Source organism: Meleagris gallopavo, chromosome 9 (genome assembly GCF_905368555.1).
Source record: "Meleagris gallopavo chromosome 9, MGAL_WU_HG_1.1, whole genome shotgun sequence".
NCBI classification, from domain to species: Eukaryota; Metazoa; Chordata; class Aves; order Galliformes; family Phasianidae; genus Meleagris; species Meleagris gallopavo.
In genome coordinates this window covers 7,720,365-7,743,077 of record NC_139412.1, presented here as the reverse complement: position 1 = coordinate 7,743,077, position 22,713 = coordinate 7,720,365, and the positions used below count along the sequence as shown (strand labels likewise).

At 33.0% G+C, this 22,713-nt stretch overlaps 1 long non-coding RNA gene across 1 annotated transcript in view; it reads right to left on the bottom strand.

Annotated features, from left to right (window-relative positions):
- Nucleotides 1-14,232, bottom strand: part of LOC146543772 (uncharacterized) — a 58,720-nt gene extending 44,488 nt beyond the window's left edge. Inside the window, exon 1 of the long non-coding RNA XR_014884963.1 lies at nt 10,450-14,232. This is a non-coding gene — a long non-coding RNA (uncharacterized LOC146543772). The remainder of the gene's footprint in view (nt 1-10,449) is intronic.
- Between the last annotated feature and the right edge of the window lie 8,481 nt (nt 14,233-22,713).

Below are 22,713 nucleotides of genomic sequence, written 5' to 3'. Positions count from 1 at the left end.
ATAAATTAATAGCTATTACTTCCTATGTCTTCCAGCATTAGCAGTCAGAAGTAAATGACTGCTCAACTTTTTTTCCCCATTCATTATTTTTCACTTGCCAAAGATTTCACTTACTGTGTATCCTTGCATGCCAGAAACTCAGATTCCTTCCACAAAAAAACTATTTTTCCAAATCTTGCTACTGCAGGGCCCTTAAGTAATCCATTTTCATTTTCATTTATATTACTATATTTATGAATCAGCACATTAGATTTCAGTAACATAGAAAATCACAAGTGGTATTACCCACTTAGCTTTCACAGTTTGTTTCTGTTTATATCCCCTCTTTCCACACAACTACTCTAACACATTAAGTGCCCATTTTTCTTCTAATTTCTTTCTCAAATAGTAAACTTCTGAGTAAGGTGCAAGTCTTACCCAGGTGCCCCTGGAATGCTGCTCCCCTCCATCTTCCCTTCTTCCTCAAAACCAGTCTTGAAGTCATTAAGCTCCATGAAGACCTTAAAAGAGACTGCTATACAGAAAAGATTTTTTTTGCTGAAGATGAAAATTTGGCCTGCTAAGTTCTTGCTAAGTTTTGCTGTTCCTTTCTAATGGCAAAGGAGGAATGGATCTCCAAGATTTTGACAATGACAACTATATCCATTAAAGATGAATTAAATTATTTTAATGCTTGAAAATTAAAAAGAATCCAATATTTTAGGTAATATTTAAAATAATAACTTGGTGATAATATTCAGTATAATGGATTATAAGATATATATTGAATAACGGCATAAAATTTAATAAGTCTATCTGTAATAATGAGTCTGTAACTTTAATTGACATTCAAATCTTGTTTAAACATTAGCCTATTGAACTGCAAGTCTCTCTATTTAATTGAATTTAATGCTAAAATAGAAAAGATGTTTTAATTTTAGATGTGACCACTAAAAAAAAACCTAAATTAAATTGGTAAGATCTGAAATCTCAGGGAATTTAGAACCATGATTTTCTTTAACCCAGTAAAAGAAATTATAAAGAGTGTATTAACTAGAAATGATTTTTAGTATTGTATTTTACACACTTTCTACCCCAATAGTTTTATTTTTTTCTCTCCTTTCTTGAAAACAGAGCTGAATTTACTATCCAAAATAATGTAAGAAGTTGATATGAATTGTCAAAAATATTACAGAGAAGTAATTTGCTTTAGAGCTGCCAAGGCCAAGAAAGAGGACAAGCTTGAGTACAGACTTTTCATCATTTTTTCAATAAGAGCTAATAATGAAGATTGAGAGAAGAAATTGGTTTATTTTTCTAAAGAGTTTCCCTTATAAATATATATTTTTTAAACTTAGAGTCAGGCAAAATTCAATATTTTTAACAAGCTTTTCATATAAAAGTATTTGCCACTCTCTAAACTATTCATAATAATAAAAAGACACACGCTTTTGGGTTGTATGCACGCTCTTCCTCCCAAATAACGTATCCTAGAGAAGCACTCTAGAGAATCAGAATATGCATAAATCACTACTATTCAATTAATGGTCTGGAAAATGTTCTTTAAAGTAGAGTACAATTTTTGAGTGTTAGATAAAAGAAGGTAAAACATTTGGCAAACCTTTTTCCTTTTTTATTGTGAATAAAGCTGTTTCATTATCATATAATAAAATAAGTCACTAAAAGTTCTATGGGCATATATATTATTTCCTTAAAAACAACATCTAAGAAGGGCATGTATTCTTCTGTGTTTTCCACAGAAAGTTTTATTTCATTCCAAGACCTTCTCTTCTCAATCTGTTTCTTGTTTGTTTGTTTTTTTTTGTTTTGTTTTAAAGTATTTTCTAGAATACATGTGAAACATTACAGAAACCTGCCTTACAGCTGAAATTGCTCTGTTCCCCATTTACACTCTATTTGAATGACCTTCCCCAGTATACTTCAAAATCCAATTAGTCATAGCAACAGTTCTGGATGAGAATGGCAGTCTCTGTTTGGTTTTGAAAGTCTTTATTTGTTGTTTTCACCTCCTAAAAAAAAGAAAACAAATTAAAGCATATTTGTTCACAAGTATGTAATTCTACTCAGTTATTCTGTTTACCAAAGTCATTGTACAGCAGTTTGTCTCTTGACTTCTGATATATTTTTCTTAAAACTAGAAAGGTTAAAATGATAATTAGCCTTGGGGTTCTGTTTTCTTCCTTTTAAAATGGGAATCTGACAGAAAGACCTAATGTAACTGTTAGATTTGGCACTTTGGAGATTTATAACTGACTTGTGTGAAACTCAGACATTTAACTCATCAACAGCTCATTCTTACTAGGAAAATTTACTAGTATTACAGTATTTCAACTCTCCCATAAAACTGGAAAATATTGTAAAGGATTACTGTGTTTTTCTGCATGCAGTCCTACCAGCAAAACAAATAAGAAAGCCCAACTAATCGGCTGACCAAGCAACCACAAGAGACAAAAATCTCCCAAATTCAGTAAGTCTGTGGCTATATCTATAAGTAGATCACAACATCAAGGAAAAGCCTTCCTTCCAACACTGAAGTCTGACTTGCTAAAGAATTAATCATAGCTCCTACGAAGAAATAAATTTGTGATATGCACACCCACAACACTTCTGTACATTTCAGAGCCTACTTTTTAAGAAGAAAACACTGAAGAGCATTTTTCTGATCATTACTAAAATGAAAGCAAATTAAATGTGCATATTTATTAGATTAGAATATATAATTAATAATTCCCATTCACAACACCAAATGTTCTTTTGTTCCTAAACCTCAAAGTTTGTGAGTCCAGAGAAAAAAAATTCTTTCTCAATTGCTGATGAACAGATCATTAGAAGCAAACTAAGCTTGAAATTAGATTATATACTTTTACAAGAGGCTGTATACCTAAGGAATGCTAAACTAATTGCAGGGGGAAAAATGAGGTAGGCTTTAATTTGTTGAAACACAGGATGAGGCAAACTTTAAGAGACTAAGCTTGAAATGAGAGCCTTTTGTAGTACAAAAACATGATGAGACAGCCTTTCATAGCATTTAAAGCTTCTCCACACTGTATTGTCACTGCAGCCAAAGAGCCCATCATATATGATAATTTTAACACAGTTTTGAATAAGCACCTCAAACAGATCAAAACAAACTTTGAAGTTGCTTTGTAGTCTGTAAATATATTTAGAAATTACTTTGTATCATAAACAATAGCACTCTAAGCACTTCAAAAGGAAATGTGTTTGTTATATCGCCTAATGAAAGAAATGTTATTTACTGAGAATAGATTACAACAGTTAGGGTGGATAGAAACATTTATGTAAACAGGAAAATACAGGAATGACTTTGTAAAGCATACTTGTACTACAACATCCATATTGATTACACTTCTGAATTTTCCATTTCACTGCTTTCAGTTCTCTCAATATACTGAAAAAAATGTTTGAATTGTCTCAGTCCAGGAAACATAGGACTTCTTAAATATTTGACAGTAAGTAGGTATTAGACTGCACAAATCTAATAATTTAGGAAAAAACTCACACCAAATATTCTTGATGATGTTATTCACTATAGTCACAAAAGCTGCACTTTGCAGTTAAATGTATGGGCACAAGTTGGCAGTGAAATATATCATGTTGCATACAGAACAGCAGATGAACACCTCATAGGTATTCCACATAAGGAAGGCAAAGCCAAGGAAGACACCAAGGGAGTTAGCACCAAATTAAAATTGTACATATGCTAACCTTATAATCTGTATCACATCTATACAGGGAGGTTTCATTCATTTTAAATCATACAGATCCCAAAACAATAATCCAAAAGGCAGACTTCACTAGTTCCCTCAGCAGCTCAATACTCAGATTATTTTCTCTAAATCTCTAAGGCCATTAGCAGAAAATTGATAAAATGAGAAATATTGCTGAACACAAAATAATGTTAACGTAAAGCTGTAATTTCATTTATAGATTTTTAAAATATTTTACGCTTTTAATACCACCAAGACTAACTGAGTCGTACTTCATTATACTTCTTTGATTCAAATAGTTGACCACTTTTCATTTACTTAATGGAAAACATTCTTCTCCTTTATGAACACTATTATCATTTTTTTTTATAGTACATTTTTTCTAGCTTTTATAGTTCAACAACATGTATGTAAACAATCCAAACAGTTATCACTTCTACTTTTGTCATTTTAGATAATGGTGGATGTTGTCAGATATTCCATCAAGCGCATTTACAAGTCAAAATCTACAATTACAATAGATTACAGTCATCAAAGAATAATCACATATTCTCACTTTGTTGTGTACACACAGAAAACAAATATTCCAAACTAATGAAAACAAAATCAAAATAAACACCTCCTCCAAGTTCTTGCAAAATCCTTCCAGTGTAAAACAAATATCTACCAGCAGCAGCACCAAAAACTTCAAATTAGTTCATTTAACATAACTTATTTTTTAATAGTCATTTGTGAAACATGTTCTTCTTTATAAGATGTCCCTGTCCCAGGGGATATCAAACTACACAACAGCTTTCCTGCTATACTCAAATATTTCTTGCCTTTTACTAGGTGGCACTTTGACTAGTATTTTCTCTGATTTTCTCTCCCATCTTAGACAAGAGATGATGGCAAATAACTGTTTCCATAGGCTTGCAAGGTTGGAAGTGGCTGCTGAAGCTGGCCTGTGCCCAGTGAATGTAAACCAGGTAGTTTACAGGATTAAGTACATAAATGATTGAATAAAAATCTATTATCATCAGTGGAGGACTCTATGTGCCCAAACATTTCAGTTTTTTGCTCTCTACTCAACATTATTTCCTCTGCTCAACATCTTTAGCCTGGTCTCATTTGTTCTGAATTTCTCCTTTGAAATAGGGACACCCATGTTGTCTATTTAAGAAGCTTACTGTTAGAAAAATACAAAAATTAGTAATCTAATTTATAAGTAGATACATTTTTTTCCTAATATTTTCTCTATTTTAGTGCCTTTCTAATCATGCAAACAAACACACAAACATGTCTTTTTTAAAAATAAAAATTTCTTGGTCAAATATGGATCAACAAAATGCTCGTTTGTTCCTTCTGTACCATAGCCCTAGTAATTAAGAGTTGGACAATGTTTAATTAGCTTGTCATGTCCAAATACAAGTTCTTACATATGTTTTTTTTTTTTCTTCAAAGGAACTGTATGAAAATTTTAATACCTCTTTTCACAGACTGAACCTTCCTATTGAAAACAAATGGCTTTATTCCTTTTGGAAACGTGAATCTTGTCCTAAATCCCATGCCATATAAATAATACCTCCTGGACACAGACAGCTCAAACATGCAAAGCCTAAGCCTTAATCCTCATCCCCAGACAATGCAAGCAACTTCAGAAAGCAAATGTACCATGCGTATGAGGAAGGCTGGTTCTGCACTGAAGTCAGTGATACACAATTATCATTGAATATTACTGCTGCTGCCATACAGTTTTACCTTGATTTTACAAAATGATAATTGCATTCTCCGACAATGGTGTCTTTTTAACAGAAATACAAGTTATTCATAAATATAGATTACCTTTAAGATTCTGAACTAAGCTGAGAAAGCGTTATCTTTACATTCTTCCAGATTTATTTATTACTTGGGCTTGAATACAAATGTATGCATACACACAAACTTTTCATGTGACCTAGCACTTCTTTTTGAAGAAAAATGTGCTGCATACATTTTCAGCAGCAAGAGCTGAACTTTCAAGTGATTTTAGCAACTGAAAAGCTTTATTAAAACCCCATTAAGGAAAGTAGCAACAATTCCTGACTAACACCATACTGGAAATGGAAAATATTACTGTCTAGATGTGGATTAATCATGTGCAGGGATTTTAGAAATGCTTAATGCAGTTGTTTTTTTTTGTTGTTGTTGTTGGTTTTGATTTTTTTGTTGTTGTTGTTGTTATTGGCATGCTAAGAAAAATGCTCAATTCCATGTCTCATTCTCCAGTAAGACAATGAATAATTTTACTGAAAGAGCAATTACAAATCCGTAATTTCAGCTCTTTCATTTCTTTCAATTAGAGAAAGTACCAAGGGCAGAAAATACAGGCAAGCCCAGTTGCTGCTTAGAGTAGGTGAGAACTCTATTAACTTATTTGAAACTCTAAATCTCACCACGAACACCACATCACATCAGCCACCTAATTAGATTATATGTTTTATAGATGTCAAACATATTTCCATTTCTCCATACGTGTAAGGTCTTTATGTCTTTTGGGACCATCAACAAAATCAACAAGCATCCATTCAGCAGTTCTCATGTTTCTACTTTCCTAAAAAATAAATTTTAAGAAGTTGATCCAAACACCAGCTTTTGAGAGCTGCTTACCACACTACAGGATTAGCTGCACAAATGTCTAGCTCTGTCTCTACCTATGCACCCTGTTTCTCTTCAAGAAGAAATGCACACATTAGGGCATACACCCAGGTCTCCTATTTAGCATGTTCTTTGAAAATCACACTGCCAATTTTTACCTTGATAGCAATTTGGACTCAAACAAAGTAATTTTCAGAATACAATACAACAGCATTTTAACTGGGAATGGGAACTTAACCAATTACAGAAATGTTACCATGAATTCACAGAGTTTTGGATCTTCTAACTTTGTCTTGTCTACTTGTAGCTGCAGCATTTTGTGACAATGTGCTTGTGAATGCATGAATTCTAAACTGTAAAGTTCTTTTTTTTCATTTTCTATATTAAAGATTACTAAGATTGTGTGACCGTATGTGGTAATACAACATGATCTAGCACTTTCTTTAAAATGATTTGTTAGATAGACCAAAGTAAAAGCAAAAATAATTGCTTTTTTTTTGTCCAAATCTTTTAAAGAGCTTTTTAAGTTTCAGAGCAAATGGCAGCCCTACTCTTAAGTTTTAACATTCCATATTGTAGAACATAAAATAATAGGAAGATAACATTTCAAAAGATTTTCTCTTATGGTGATTTCTTACCATACTGTATGTGGCAATTCAGAGCGTCTAGAATAAAAATGAGGTACTACTTTTGTAAAATCTTTCTGTACAGGCTTACATTTACATTATATATATATATATATATATATATATATATATATATATATATATATATATATAAACTTTAAAAAGTAGAAAGTAATGTTTCTTAATATACTGTCATTTTTAAACCTCCCACATTTCTTTGGGGCAATTACGAGCACTCTTTCTAAAGCAGAAAGATCTGCTGCCTGCTTCCCACCTATCTCTTCTCCATTTGAGAAAATTACAAAAACATTGTATACTAAAAATTTAAGTTCTCATCTAGTGATGAGATTCACCTTAAGTGAAGCATTGTTGAAATCAATAATTTCAACTGTTAATATAAGCAATCTTTAAATACAGCAAGAATATTAATATAAGAATATTATTGTCAAGGGAAAACAAGTTCTATAAGTAAGAGAACAAAGCACCAAAACCCAGAATTCTTAATAGCAGTAGAACTAAGGAGATTTAATTTATAAACATCATTGTAATTTCTTTTCCTTGGATTATAAACTAGACTAAATGGCTGCCCTTTTATTATAACATTATCAGTAACTGAATTTTGCTCACTCTTGTGCTATCACAAGTGATTCCTTGGAATTATTATTTTAAAATTGGAATTATCGAAATACCAGATGAGCTTAATCAGTGACCACATCAGAACACCTGACTGAGTTAAAACCTCAAAGTCAGGTAGCCAGAAAAAGCCAAGCAGGTTACCATTTTAGATTAAACCTGGGTGCCAGCAGAACACCATGAGTGCTGGGGATTTCACGGGGACAACTGAATTATGTGAACAGTGGATATTGTTAGCAACTGATTGCATTGGGTATTTAAAAATGCAAGTAGAAGATAAAGGACACAAGACCAAAGACTGGCCTGTTACCTGCTACAAAAATATTTCTAAACTTACTCTTAGGAAATTTAATCTGAGGAAAAAATTTAACAGCATAAACCAAAAGCTTTAATTTTATCATTGCCTGCTTTTTAGCAGCTTATCTGTTATCTAGTTTCTCTATCTATGATTTTCTGTCAGTCATGGCAGATATAAAAAAGCAACAATACCAAACCACTGTGATAATCCCATAATATAACTGCTATCTCAGAAAATAAAGCTGATTTCGGAGAACACCGAATGCCAGGATGCTCTGAGAGCTCTGTTGCGATACTAATGCTACAAACAACACTACAAACATGCAACAAATTTATCAGCACAGCTCCTGGTAGGCTATGTCTATTTTACTCTGGGGGCTAGGTTTCATACAATTTCATAAAAAAAGTAACATCCTTTAGGTAATTTTCAAGCTCCTTTTATACAGAAAACCAGTAATGCTAATGACATTGTGAGCACGTATCTAAAAATACCTATTTTTAACAAAACCAGCATTGTTTAATACACTTTGGTAGATAATATGTTGTTTTTTTACTTCCTAAGGCCTCATTTTGTATAATGATAGGCAATTAAATAGATTAATATTTCAAAGTTATAGTTGATTAGATTTCTGTGTAATGTCACAACATTGCACTATGCAAACAAGAACACAGAAATGGTGACAATCTCTTTTATTTAGGATACATTTAATGCAGCCCATCGTTTCGTTTCTTTAAGATTTGATAACAAATTTAGACTTATTATTTATACTTAACTGTCATTTCCTGTCTTAAAGAAAGTATCAAGAAGGTATTGCACGTATCTTTTCCCACAAAACTGAAATTTCCTGCTCAGAAATATACCTGCTTTGTACCAGAGATAGATCTGATAAACAAGCTTAGGTAGCAATTGGAAACATTAGCTTAATCTCCATACACAAGAAAGCAATGATTTGTATTGAACAACTTTTTCTAACATATAAAAAATACACTTTTAAATTAAGTGACCTTGTCAAGCTGAAACATAAATCCATATCATATTTCATCACATATATCACAGTGTTTCTGTGCACTCATACATAAAGGATATCCTCTCCACTGGCCTTGAATGTTAAGTGGCAAAAATCCTAAAGCCTGAATATTTCTTTCACTGCGAAGTTCAAAGTCAATAAGCCTTTCTCTTAATGTATGTTATATGAATGTACAGTGTTTGCTGGATACTTTAATTTATAACATATATATTATTTCAAAAGTAAGACACTGGATATCATCACACATGCAATATATAAAGAAAATGTTGCGCAGTTATTTCACAGATCACATTTCTGCACACAAATACTCAAGAAGCAGCTTTTGTACACAACTGAGTAGAATACTTGGCTCCTTTGTTTCCAGTGGTTACTTCATATTCCACAAACAACACATTTCCTGAGTGAGACCCTTATGAATCTGCACTTGTGATCTCAATTACAAGAGCTGGCTGTTGACTTCAACTTTCTTCTAGCCACTTACTGGTCTACAGCAGGATATTCTTTTTATTTCAACTGTTTTCTTACTTCTTTTACCACCAAATGTTGTTGAAATTCTCTTGGAAATAATAGTGACTATGAGAAAACAAGTTGCCTTTATTTCTGTGCTTGCAGACAAAGAACCCCAGGTGGCTGCCAAGGCAGGACTCCACTTTAGAAAAGCCATGTTGCTCTTCCCTATTAAATTGTGTTTGTGCAGGTATTGATTTCATCCTTCACGAAATTCTCTAAAATAATGTGCTAACATAGGTGCTGAATTTTTTTCTATACTTCTTCCCAAAACCCTTGTCAGGTTTCTTTCACATTCATATTAACCTCCAAATTTAGGCATGTCCTTTTTGCCTTCTCTTTATTTGCCAACATACAGATTCTTTTTCATAGGAAAACAGTATTCATTATCACTTTTAATATCAGCTTTTAATATCAGTAAAAGGAGCGTTATGGATGAGTTCTTAGATAAGTTGTTAAGAGAAAGGTTAAACACATATATCCAAACACTCATTCAAAATATAATTCTGCTAAGCCACTTGAATTCAAGAAATTTAAGTCAAGAAACTGCATTAATTTCTCTCTGATATTACTAACAGGCCACTTTTCAAGAACTGAAAAACAAGCCTATGAACCGTACAGTAGAAAATACCTCCTATTTTGTTCACATCCCACACTGACAGCTTTGAGAGTGAATTCTTCAGAAAGACAAGTAGATATCTGTCATAAAAAGACATATATATATATTTCTGATCATATTTCAGTTTCTAATCAGAGGGAGAGGAAAAAATTATGTGCTCAAGTTCTTAGTGTAGTTTGAAAAGGTATGAAAATCAATTTCTGCTTCCAAAAAATCAAGGTCAATCATGTGCAGAAGCACTGCTCCTGTTTCTTTGATGCTTCCTATGTCTTCTTTTCCATTAACAAAGCATTACTAGAGGGGGTCTCATCACTACTGTTCACATCTGCCTGTAAAATCCTCTCATTAAAGGGTTACTTAGGTTTACACTGTATGGAATAAATTTTCAAACTTACTTCAGTCAAAAAATGAACAGGTTCCATGGGAAAATAGATCAGAGTTTCAGGTCTGAGATGTATCCAATTTTGAAGTTTCTTCATCTCTCCTGAAGGAAAATTATGCAGCAGATTGCATTGGCAGGATTGGCCTACAGTTCAGCATATGATACATAAAACTCTTTTTGTGATTACAGTATTCCTGTAAAGCATAGAATTCACATTATCATCTAATGATCTGCTTTAGTTTTCTGTGGTAATATTTTATAATTAAAACAGTACTTCCTTCAAGGTAACAAGCTAACAGTAGGGAAACTAAATTATTTATTTTTTCCCCTGAATGACACTCTCTACTACTGCTATTCTCAAAGTACAAATAAACAAAAATCTTTGTTTAATATTTGTATCAGCATGATACAAACATTAATTCTATTGTGTGGCATAAATATAGGAAACTCCAGTATATGCAATTAATTCTTTTAAACAATAAAACAACTGTAACTCATCCAAGTTAAAAGCCACTATCATGAATATTAATTGCCTAAAGAAAAACAGCAAAGCAGGTTTGATGCTCAAGGATGAGAGTTAAGATATGCATAAACTCGGGGTGCCATTCGATGATGCATATTGAATTTACAGAAAAAGACTCAGTGTTCCACATTTAATTCACTATCATAGAACTGCACTCTTCATAGGTGGATTCTCATAACAGGAAAAATAAGCTTCAATGTCTGTAATCTGATTATTAAAACAATTTTAAGCTATGAGATATTTCAAAATTCTGAGCATTTCAAAATTTAATGCAGATTTACTGAACATTTTATTTTCATGCTGTTTTTATCAACGACTTTAAATAGAATAAGAGAACCCTTTTCGTCTTTCAAACTTCTACAATCATGCCATCAGATTCAAAAAGCTTTTCAGCTCCTATAAAAAAAAAAAATATGATTAGAAAAACATTCCAACCAATTGAGCTTATTTTATCATTATTTACATAATTAAGGTTCCCAAGAGTATTTCAGTAATTAATTAGCAGGAAACATGTTGAAAAGGGTATTAGATATGGGGTAGTCTTTTTTTTTTTTTTTTCTTTTTTTTTTTCTGACACACTATAGGTTATTTGTTCCTAAAATTGAGAGGAGTGTCAGATAAAAACTGGTAAGCACATGTCTACAACAAATGAATAAAAACATACACACACAAACTAACAAGCTACCAAAAAAACAGATTTCAGACACATACCAGTTACTCTTCAAAACATACAGAATTGTACACATCTTAAAAACTCTGTGGAATTGTTTACTTCAAACTGATGTTAGTACCAGACAAAAACCTCTACTGGCCTGTGGTATTTCAGACACCGAAGGAAGATGACCTGTGCCATACTGTCTGAAAATCACCAGCTGATAAGCAGCAACTTATATCAGAAGTAAATTAAACAGAAGAAAATTCAGTGTGAAATAGTTAAGAAACCCACTAAAGATAAAGCTCTACAGAATATGAGCAAGACACTAGGAAGTGCAAAAGTTCTTTACAAACTGCCAGTACCATCAAAAAGAGCTAAAGTTTTGACAGCAGTTACTTTTAGGGGACATCATACTTTGATGATTATGAATAAAAAAAGAATACCTGAAAAAATGATACGCACTGAACATAACACAGAAATTTTGATTAGAGATTATAAGAAATGAAAGATTTTTATCAAAAAGTCACTAGGCTTGAATTGTAAGGTAGCCTGTGGTAATAGGTGTTGAACGCTTCATGTTATGTACACAGCTAGAACCTAAAGGGATTTGTCAGTAATAATTTCACTAGACCAACCATGCCAAGTCTCACCACTTAGCTACCCAAGCTGGTTTTGTCTGAAATCTGGCTCAAATCCAGGACAGGGCCAACCAGGATGAGGCCAGTGGAGTTCCATCTATACAAATGAGTTCTGTGAAGGGTTACACAAGGCTGAAATCATTCTGAAATCAAAGACTGACCGAACAGATTTTCTGTCAAATTTCTTCCAAAGACCAAATATATCATGAAAGCTTCCTTCACTTTTCACAGATTAAAATCGGATTGAGCTCACAGATTAAGATCACAAATTAGCCTTCAACCCCACTCTGAGTGCAAGTTGTAACAATGCTTTCGTATGTGTAGTAATGCACTCATTGGAGCCTTGGAAATGCAAACTGCAACCTGCTCAGGAAAAAAGAAGTCACTCATACATCAAGAAATCAAATTAGAAACTAGTGATGTTTTTAATAAGTGATATAGGAAGCAGAGCACAGTGCTGCTGAAATTAGAAGACATAGTAATCCTAGAGTATACTGAAATTCCTCTTTGTATTTTCAAATCCCCTTTGCCTGCTTCTTCTTTTTGAATTTTGTCTTTCTTTGTCCAGCAATTTTGGTATAGTTGGTCTTGATTTTCTTAGAGAGAAAACCACTATTTACTATTATTTACAATTATTTAGTTATTAATAAGTACTATTATTATTAATAAAGCACCATTATTTGCTTATTAAGCTTTAGCTCCATGAAAATAAACCTTAATGAATCTGACATCAATGCAAAATGAAAACAGAAGTGAAAAAGCAATGATATGTGTAATCTTTCATTTCTCTTAACACCTCTGATTTCGGTCACTGCCTCCTCTGTTTCACTGTCACTGCTTTTGAGAAGCCCTTTACAACTACAAGCATAGACCCAGAAAGGAAAATAGACAAGCTAGAAAGGAGAAGCATGACTCCCTCAGGCAGAACATCAAATATTTCCTTTTCTTTTTTGAGAAACATAATTTATTCATAGACAAAACTAATTAGATACTTTTTAACAGAAACTTTTACTTACTTTCTTTGAGAATAAAAGCCATGCACTCTGTTTGCAAAGCTGTCATATAATGTTTCACTAAAGCCAAAGGAAATTTGAGTCTTTAAGAAGCTCTTTCAGGCAGGGAGTGTTAGGCGCTAGGCCTAAGAATTACTAAATGGCTCCTGTTTGGTTGACAAGCTTCTCATGACAAACTGCCCTGGAGAACAATCGAGGGTTCAGAGAAGATTCAAAGAATCTGTCTGACAAAATGCTTCTGAGTGGAGGGATGAAGGACAAGATAAACATTTGCTCTATTTCCTAGAAGGCAAAAATTCCTCAAATGGGTAAAGCTTCTACCGCAGCAATTTGACTACCATATCTGGCAAGACTAACAGCACAAAGCACAACAAATATTAAAAAATGAATGCAATTATTTTTGGTTCAAGCAAATTAAATTATGAAATTAGAAACCTACAAGTGAAACCATTCTTAGTGGGATTTAAAAAGGATCCAGAAGACCTTTGTTCTTCACTGTATCTCACAGAAGTCAACTGTTCCTTCCATATCCTCAGTAATGTACTGAGGGATAACCCATGTGTAGCTGAGGGTTCTGGCACTAGGACGGGATGGAAATCCATTTCAGCATCAGCTATTGAATATGAAATAGTAAGCATTATGAAAATGCTGGGATAAGGATAGCAGATGTCAGGCTTCCAAACGTTCAGAATGGAATCATCAGACACTACCTAATAAGAAATTAAGCTTTAGGGAAATAGAATCAGGAAAGAAAAGCATTCTGGAAGACCGAAGAAAAATATTTACTGAATCATTATAACTTTTCTATTCATCATATTCTGCTGTAAGATATTCGGAAAACATTTTGCAGCAAAGAAATCATAAAGTGCTGATGTCTCCTTTTACAGAAATAAATCGTGGGTAGTTATTTAAATTTGTCAGATAAAAGCTGAGTGATTAATTATCAACTCATTTCAAAATGTACATTTTACAATAAAACAGTTGACCTGGGATCAGTCTGCATTCTTTGAAGAACTGTCCTGAATCTGATTCTGAGATGTGAATAAATCATTATTCTGTCAACTTTCAGACATTCAACATGCCTAAGAGCCAACGCAGTTTGGAAGGCTTCCCAGAAGACTTCCAAAATTAATTTCCAAAATAGTTAAATGTAAGAAATCCTGAATTTGGAAAACACAGGTTTTACAGGTACAACATGAGAGGTTGCTTTAAATGTGGATAATTCACAAGGAATCACATTGGTCTGCTTTCTATAAAGATGAAAATGAAAAGTCTGCATTTACTGGGAAAAGAGTGAGATTCTTAAGAATGGAAGCTAAACTTCTCTCTCTCTTTTTAGTTATCCTATAGAAATGATATGAAGAAAATTGCTCTTCATCTTAATATGAGTTTATCCCATATATATTAGTAAACAAAGTATCTGGAAGACTAGAAGGGAAGTTTAAGGTATTTTCAAGATTCTGTACCGGAATAATTAGAAAACGCTATAGCTTCAAGAAAATAGAAAGAGTCTACCTATGAGCATATATTACCACTTACATCATTACAATTTTTCTTCCATAACCTGCAGTCTAAGTGTATTGTTCTCTTCAAGGTATTTCATAGTATAATTCAGTAACCAACTAAACTTTTCTACAGATGACAGTTCTACTAATTCTTTGTATGAAATGCAATATTAGATACATATCACTATTTAATATATGATGGCTGCTCCAAAATTAATGCCTCCTATTTTATTACGTTGGCCTATGATGTGAGAGGCAGATGTTGATGTTATGGCAGTAGGGATTGAACCTTCCTGCAAATAATCCATTAAATTTTGTTGCTATGCAACAGATAGCAGCAGAGGGGCAGTCTGACAGAATGGCATCTAATAAGGAAGTATATCTGAAGCAAAAGTGTGTCACCGAATGCCTCCCCAAGGAAAAGCTTGCACCTATTGTCATTCATCAACATTTGCTGAACATTTATGGAGATCAAACAGTAGATGTGAGAACAGCAAGGTGGTGGTTGGTGCATTTCAGCAATAATGATAGCAGGACACCTAAACTGGTGCAGATTTTTACAAATGTGGCATACAGGCTTATTTATTGCTGTCAAAAATGCATAGCTAGTGATGGTGAATATGTAAAGTAGTGTTTTGTAGCTGAGAATTTGGTCTATCAAATTGCGTTATTGTGGTTTTTTTTTATAACTGTTGTAATTTCCATGGAAAAAAAAAAAAAAAAAAGGAGCAATTACTTCCAGAGCAACCTATGTACATCATCATTGCAGTACTACAACATAAAAGTGGTTCATCGCACCTTGGAAATAATTTAAAATTAAATAAAAAAATCACTAAATTTCCAAGAATCATATTGGTTGGACACAGAATACTTACAAAACTCAAATCTCTTTTTTTCTTTTTTTTTTTTTTAACCAGCAATTAAGATTTGTTGTTTATAAATTATTAATGTACTGATTCCTTTAAGTTACTCCATGCTTTCTTTTTACGATATCGATTTCATAACTAAAGCTAGAATGAACTAAGGCATAATACTAAGATGTAACCAAAATTTTAGGAAAATAATCTTGAATTTGAGAAAGATTAACTACCAAATTTATAGTTCATGTCAGCAACTAAGTGTGTATTGTAAAAGGAACACACTGGTATTAGCACAGCAGTTCCTGTTTTCTGTGGGTTTGGCAGCCCCAGTGAACAATCTGGACTGAAATGAATCCAGGGTACATATATTCTTTTTGAAAACGTAAGATCTGAAGGCAAATCTCTGATTCCTAATATTTGTGCTCGATCCTTTTGTCTGGCAGCCTTCCTTAAGGAAATAGGCCTTTCTTAATATCAAAGTTAATCAATTTCTGCTCACCACTGTACAGTTCTTTTTAAGTATTGTATCTGTCATCTTTATGTTAAGGTCAGGATCAAGAAAACTGAAACATCACTGAGAATTCCTGTATTAGGACCTCCTGAGACTTCAAGATAATAAAGACTAGTTTTGTAGCTTTACTTTACTGTGAAATTCAGACTAGACTACTAGAAAAGTTCAAGAAACAGTAGGAGGCAGTTTTAAAGATACACAATGTCCCTGTGAGATTAAAGACAATTCTGAAAGAATTAAGAAGCATGAACTAAAAAAAAAGAAGTCCAAAATGAAAATAATAGTAAAAATACTGCCCAGTCAAAAAATAAAAATTTACTAAAATCCTAAAAATCATGAATAACTGAAATAGAGCATCCTCTTATTATGAATAAAATTGAAGAACATAGTGATTTCTGATTTTAAAGCCTGTTAAAGTAACTTCTGAGTTGAAGTTGTATAGGGTTTCTGTATACGTTTATCTTTGACAGATATAATCTCCAGGTCTTATTATCATCTTAGGGTTCCTTAAACTTCCTGGAAAAAAGTCAGAAAGTTAAGCTTTCATGAAGAAGCTAAATCCATTTGGGGAGTTTCTTAACTCTGAATCTGCAAAGATCAAAGTTTCTTTCATACGGTTTCCATTCCTAGTCAGCTACAATGCTTAGACTGAAAGATGATATGCTGCTGAATTAATATGTCCCTTTGTGAGCACAGCTGAAGTTATGCCATTTGAACATTTTATTAAATAGGGAGATAACCTAAAATACTTAAGTTTATTATCTAAAGCACACTAGATCTGAAATGAAAGGATTATATTCTACTACTCCTATATATCACAAAAGAGCTAATTACAGCTTATTTGTAGTTCAAGATTTATCTGTATTTATTTGTTTTCCTTCGGTATTTTTGGTTTTGTCTATCCCACCCAGCATTATCCACAGCCCTGGAAGGACTGCAAAAAATCCAAAAGCAGGACTGCATGCTTCATATATTGTCCCACTGGTGTGCAAACATCTCAGTATTATCAGAATAAATTTAAAATAGCTGCTTCCAGCTTTCCAAACTCGAAACCTATACACAGTTTTATTAATGATCCATCCTATTTTTATATATTTTAGTACAGCATTAAGTCTCCTATGACCTTAATTCATGCAAACATTTTTACATAATATAGTTTAGCTTTATCTGAAGGAAACATTTATTTAAAAATACGAATTTTTAATTAAAAAACTGAATATTACCGTCACTTTGTCTATCAATGTGAAATGAAATTAAGCATACTGATAGGTCTTGAGTGGTAGGAAAGAGAGTAAAGGAATGGAAATTAAGTTCTGTTGCTTCCAGTTTTTCACTCATGGGAGAAAATCTGAGAAACTAGTGTACATACAGGCTATATTTTTTTGGAAGTACTGTCCTGTTCACTCAATAGAAGGATTATACTGCTACATTTACTGCAGGAGGTAAGCCTACATTTAAGTCATTAAAGTAAAAGGGTCAGTTTGATAAGATTAAAGATCTGAAGTTCGATAGTAAGCATTTAGTTTTTCATCCACAACTAGATATTATTTTATATAGCAACAATTCCTTTCAAAGAATTACTTCCCTTTGTATTCCAATGCTGCAGTTGCACCCAAATTAAGATCAAGATTATTGTCCCATCACATTAAAAGATATCTAGGCACAGCTACCTTTTATGTCATATTCTGAAAAATTACTGTTCAAAAAGTTGATTTGCCGTCACCGTATTCTGAAATGGGATTTATATTTCACTTCTAATATGCTATGAAATACTCTTAAATCTTCATAGAAATTTGACAGCTTTTAATCACATTCTATAAGGAAACTGTACAAATTTTTCTCTTATCACCAATTATTCATATTTAATTGAATCAAATTTGTTAGGGACAAAGAGCAAGCATCCCCTCAAACCTGTCCCTTTGTTGAGTGTAGCTAGGAGTCGGAGCAGTTTATGCACTGTTGGCATGTTCAAGTCTCTCTTGAGACACACAGTAAAGCAACATTACTGCAATTGTGTCAGTGATGAGAACACATTTTCCTCCTTAACTTTACCATCTACTATATTACTCCTAAGTGAAATAAGCAATAGAGAAGATCTGACAAATGTTAGATACCTCAATTTCTGAATGAGTTTGAATATACACGTGTAAAAGGACATCAGTAATTTTCTCACATTTCCCTAATCTTCTCTGATGGATTCAGGCCATGCTTTTCATTTACTCCAGATGTGATACCCAAACTGTCAGCTATGTTTCAGCTTTTCCTTTAATCTTTCCCTGGAGCAAATAATAAAAGATTAGTAATTGACAGTGGTTGCTAGGCTAAGGGTAATGCTTATTTTAAACATGGGAAGCAAGAGCTGTATTCTTTGAAGGGATAATTTGTGGGAGGCCAGAAAATTGGATTTCTTTGTTATCTGTTGTGTAAATGACAAAGATATTCAGTGTCCTTATAATGTCAAGGCAAGTTTAATTAAAAATTTACTACCTAATTTGGAGGTGGGGAAAGAGGAAGAAAGGAAGAAAATGAAGTCATGTTTACAGGTAATTTAGAAACTTCACCAGGAAGCATATAATGATAATAAAGGCTACAAAAATATGAGAAAGGATACAGCTGTTCCGATACATAAATGTACAGTTAAGATTTGAAACATTCAGGCAATATTTGAAAGGAAAAACTTATCCATTTTGATCAGAAGATAAGCCTATACAAGCTTTCATCAACTAGACATTAATGACCTTATTACTTTAAAGGTCTAAAACTGCAAATGAGAGAAAATACTTAGAATAACAAGCTTCCTTAGAAAGAAACTCAACAACCGCATCCATACTAAAGCTATCTGCACAGAGATTAATTTCACTTTAACTGCGAAGTCACTTAATTACACAGCATACTACCACACCAAATAACATGGCATTTTTTCTACATTTACATGGAGAGTACATCTTTGTTTCCCTTGAAATGTGAGGGAAATTATATAGAAAACATTAATATTTTGGGACAGGTGCTGTTATAAGCAGCACAGCTGAGCTCGATTCTACTACAGTATGTAGACATTCATTAACTACCCAAATTGGATACAGGAAATTTGAATTGAAATGTTAATGAAAAATTTCATTGGTATGGCTCAAACTTAGAAATGCTTTGGCTGGAATGCTGCCACTGATAGCATGCACAACAAAACATGGATTTTGCAAAAATAAGATACACAGTTGACGTTAAGATCAACAGATTTTGAAAATAAAAGCATAGTAAGAATTTTGTGTTGTTTTTTAATGATAAAGTTTCTCACAAAGTCAATTATATATAAACTGCTATTATATTTTTTTTTTATTGCTGCTGTTTATTAATTTGGTTTCTTTCAGTTATTCAGATATTTCTATATCTTTCTATAAAACAGACATCTGTATAGATATCTAAGGCAAAAACTACTCATACAGCAGATGTTAATGATTACTGACAGCAAAAATGGAAATATGCTATAATCTTTATATACACTACTTGTGGATGCATTTGTGGAATATGTGAAGTGCCATGCCTTACCACCTGGGAGCATAGTGAACTATATCACTATCCTCTTGAGTTAAATTTGGATCTCTGCATAATCTATCCCTGTATAATTTAGCCCTCCTAATAGTAGCGTCTACCACCTTATCTTGGTCACATACCACTTTTCATACAACTAAGGAAATATTTAATGCAAAATATTTAAAGAAAGCAGAATACAATCCATCACTGAGATCTTTCATAGATTACACAGATGACAAGCACCATAGTAAAATTAAAATGAACAAGTAACCTTGGAAACCAAAAAGATAAAATTGGCTTCAAAATTCCTACCTTATTTGGTTTATAAATATTACAGCTTTCATAGAAAAATGCTTCAGGCGTTGACCTGATTCAATACCAAGGAATCTCATCAGAATCATCTGAGTTTGGCCTGTGACTTTCTGAAGATACGAAATGATAGTTTACAAATTAGATTCAAACACTGTTTGGGTAAGAAATACACTGCTATGAACATCATACGTGCCATTCCATAGCACTGACTTGAAGCCACACACAAGAAAACCTGTTATATTAAGTATATAGATATATCTTTGGATGTATTAATTAAAACTTTCATCTAGTTTCACAGTCATTTTCAATTCCATTGTCAATGACTGAAAGCCCAGTTTTCTACCTCACACAAAACACCACTGGTCAGTGAGGTGACTCAGTACCTTTTGAAATAAAGTGACCAGTCTCAATCTGAAAGCAGTATTTATAGAGTTGTGTTGTGTATTTGTAGTAGATAGATATGTGTATTCTGTGATTTCTTGCAATGCTTATTAATGATAGAATTATGGTATCACTAAGAATATGTGAAGACAAAAGTATTGTTAAAATTTAGAAGACGAAATGCTGAAAAGTAATGATTTCTTTCTTTAAACAGTCTCATTTTCAAAAACATTTGATATTTGTAGTTATAAAAGCTCTTTTAGTCTTGTATCTGATTTAGAATAACTTTTTTTTTTTTTTTAAGCCCCAGAAAATAAGTAGAAAATGGGATGGTATCTTCCTATAAATATTTCTATACTGCAGTTAAGTACAGTCTCTTTCTGAAAATTTACATTCTTAAATCAATAACGGTATCAGGTTCAATCAATTCAGGCTGGAGTTCAACAATACATACAGACTGATGAGCTAGATTTGACTAAAAGCCTGAATGAAATAACTATCTGCTTCACTATTTGTGAAAGAATCTAAAGGTCACGTAACTCAGTATTGGGATAAATTTTCTCAGGGCAGGTAAGTGGAACAATAAAATGCTTTTTATGGTTACAAATTAGCTGATAATTTGAATATTTGAACCTTTAAGACTGGATAAAGTGTTACAGATGGATAATTTATAAGATGAATTTTTAGAAAGAGTGAAGGAAACACAGGAACATTTTCATAGTGACTCAGAGTCTACAGACTGATGAATTCTAGCTATAATCAATATAGTACATCGAAAAAAGAAACAGCTAGAATTCGTGTAACCTGATATATTAATCTGCAAATTAAATGGAAACCATTGGTCAAGTTGGCTAATATATGAAATTATCAATAAATGTGAAGAGGAAAAATATTAGAATAAAATTATGTATAAAACATATTCAAGAAGTGTTTTATTTATTTTATTCTTTTTGTATATTTATAGATATAACTATCATTTCTCTAAAATTATTTTTAGTTTCCTAAAAAAAAATCATCTGGACCTATGCTAGATATGATCAATAGTTTCTGATGTTACTTCCAAAAAAGAACATGGAGCATGCCTGAGTCATAGATTGCTCCACAATATAGTGATACATATATTACACAACATAGTGATATATTAATTAATATGTTATTAGGATATTCTTTCAGGAAAGGAGTGAGACGTTACATTTTTTTCTTGTTTTATGACAACTTCTAAGTGGTGCCTAAGCCACTTTCTTCTATACATTAAAATGACAAAAGACGCAGGAGATGTAAAAAAAAAAAAAAAAAAAGAAGAAGTTGTCCTCGACAGAACACGTGTATGGGAATGGCTATTCTGTATTTCAAGTTCACTTGTAAATATCGTCTTTCTAAAATGTGTGAAGGGCTGCAGCCTATTTTTGCTACACAGAGTTTGCAACAGGATGAAGCCCCTGCAGCAGGGCTGCTGTGTACTCACACCCAGTCTGTCTGAAGTGCCCACAGCAACTGCAAAACTGGGAAACTGAGTAAAACGGGTCAAAATATTTAAGGGAGCAAAAGGAAGTTACTGGTCACAGTTTCTGCATGTGACTGCCCGACCGAGAAATAATTCATGGGTTGCACAGCAAAACCTCAGACTTGGTAGGCCCAAAGGAGACTAAGAAGGTTCCCCTGCAGCATGAAACCACATCAAAAGGAAGAGGATGCTCCCAAGACAGCTAGATATGTGAAGAAGAGGTGAGAGACCTCCCTTCACCAAAAAAACTAAAAAGTGAATCAACTTCAAATCCATGGGCCATGAGGCAGAGCTAATTTATTTTTAACTTAAAAACAAACAAAAATCCCACTAAAAATAGATATCACAAACTAAAACTGAGATGTTTTATGTTTTATGTTTTCATTGAAATTTATAACTAGAAGTTACTCTGAAGATACAATAAAGGTGTGTTAAAACTCCATACTTCGGTTGGTTAAAATTCCCATATCTAATGAAAAGAACTGTAAATCTGGAGTGCAAAAAGTACAGTTTCACTTAACCATGACAAGAAGAAAAGGAGCCTATGTGCTAACATCTGTGAAATACCAGAGTAATTTTAACTGTCCAACAAATGACTCACTGAAAGAGGCAGTAAACGATAAAATTATGTCTTGGCAGCCTGAATTAATTTACATCTTTTTGCTTTCCTAAATATAGAAAACTATTTCCCTTCTGCAAAAATAAAGCACTGCAATGGTTATCATGACTTAGGGGTCCTGGCAGATGAAAAACATAGCATAAGCCAGTTCAGTGTTCTTGCAGCCCAGAAGGGTATCCAGGGCCATCAGAAAAGGGATGGCAGCAGAGTGAGGGAGGCAATTCTCTC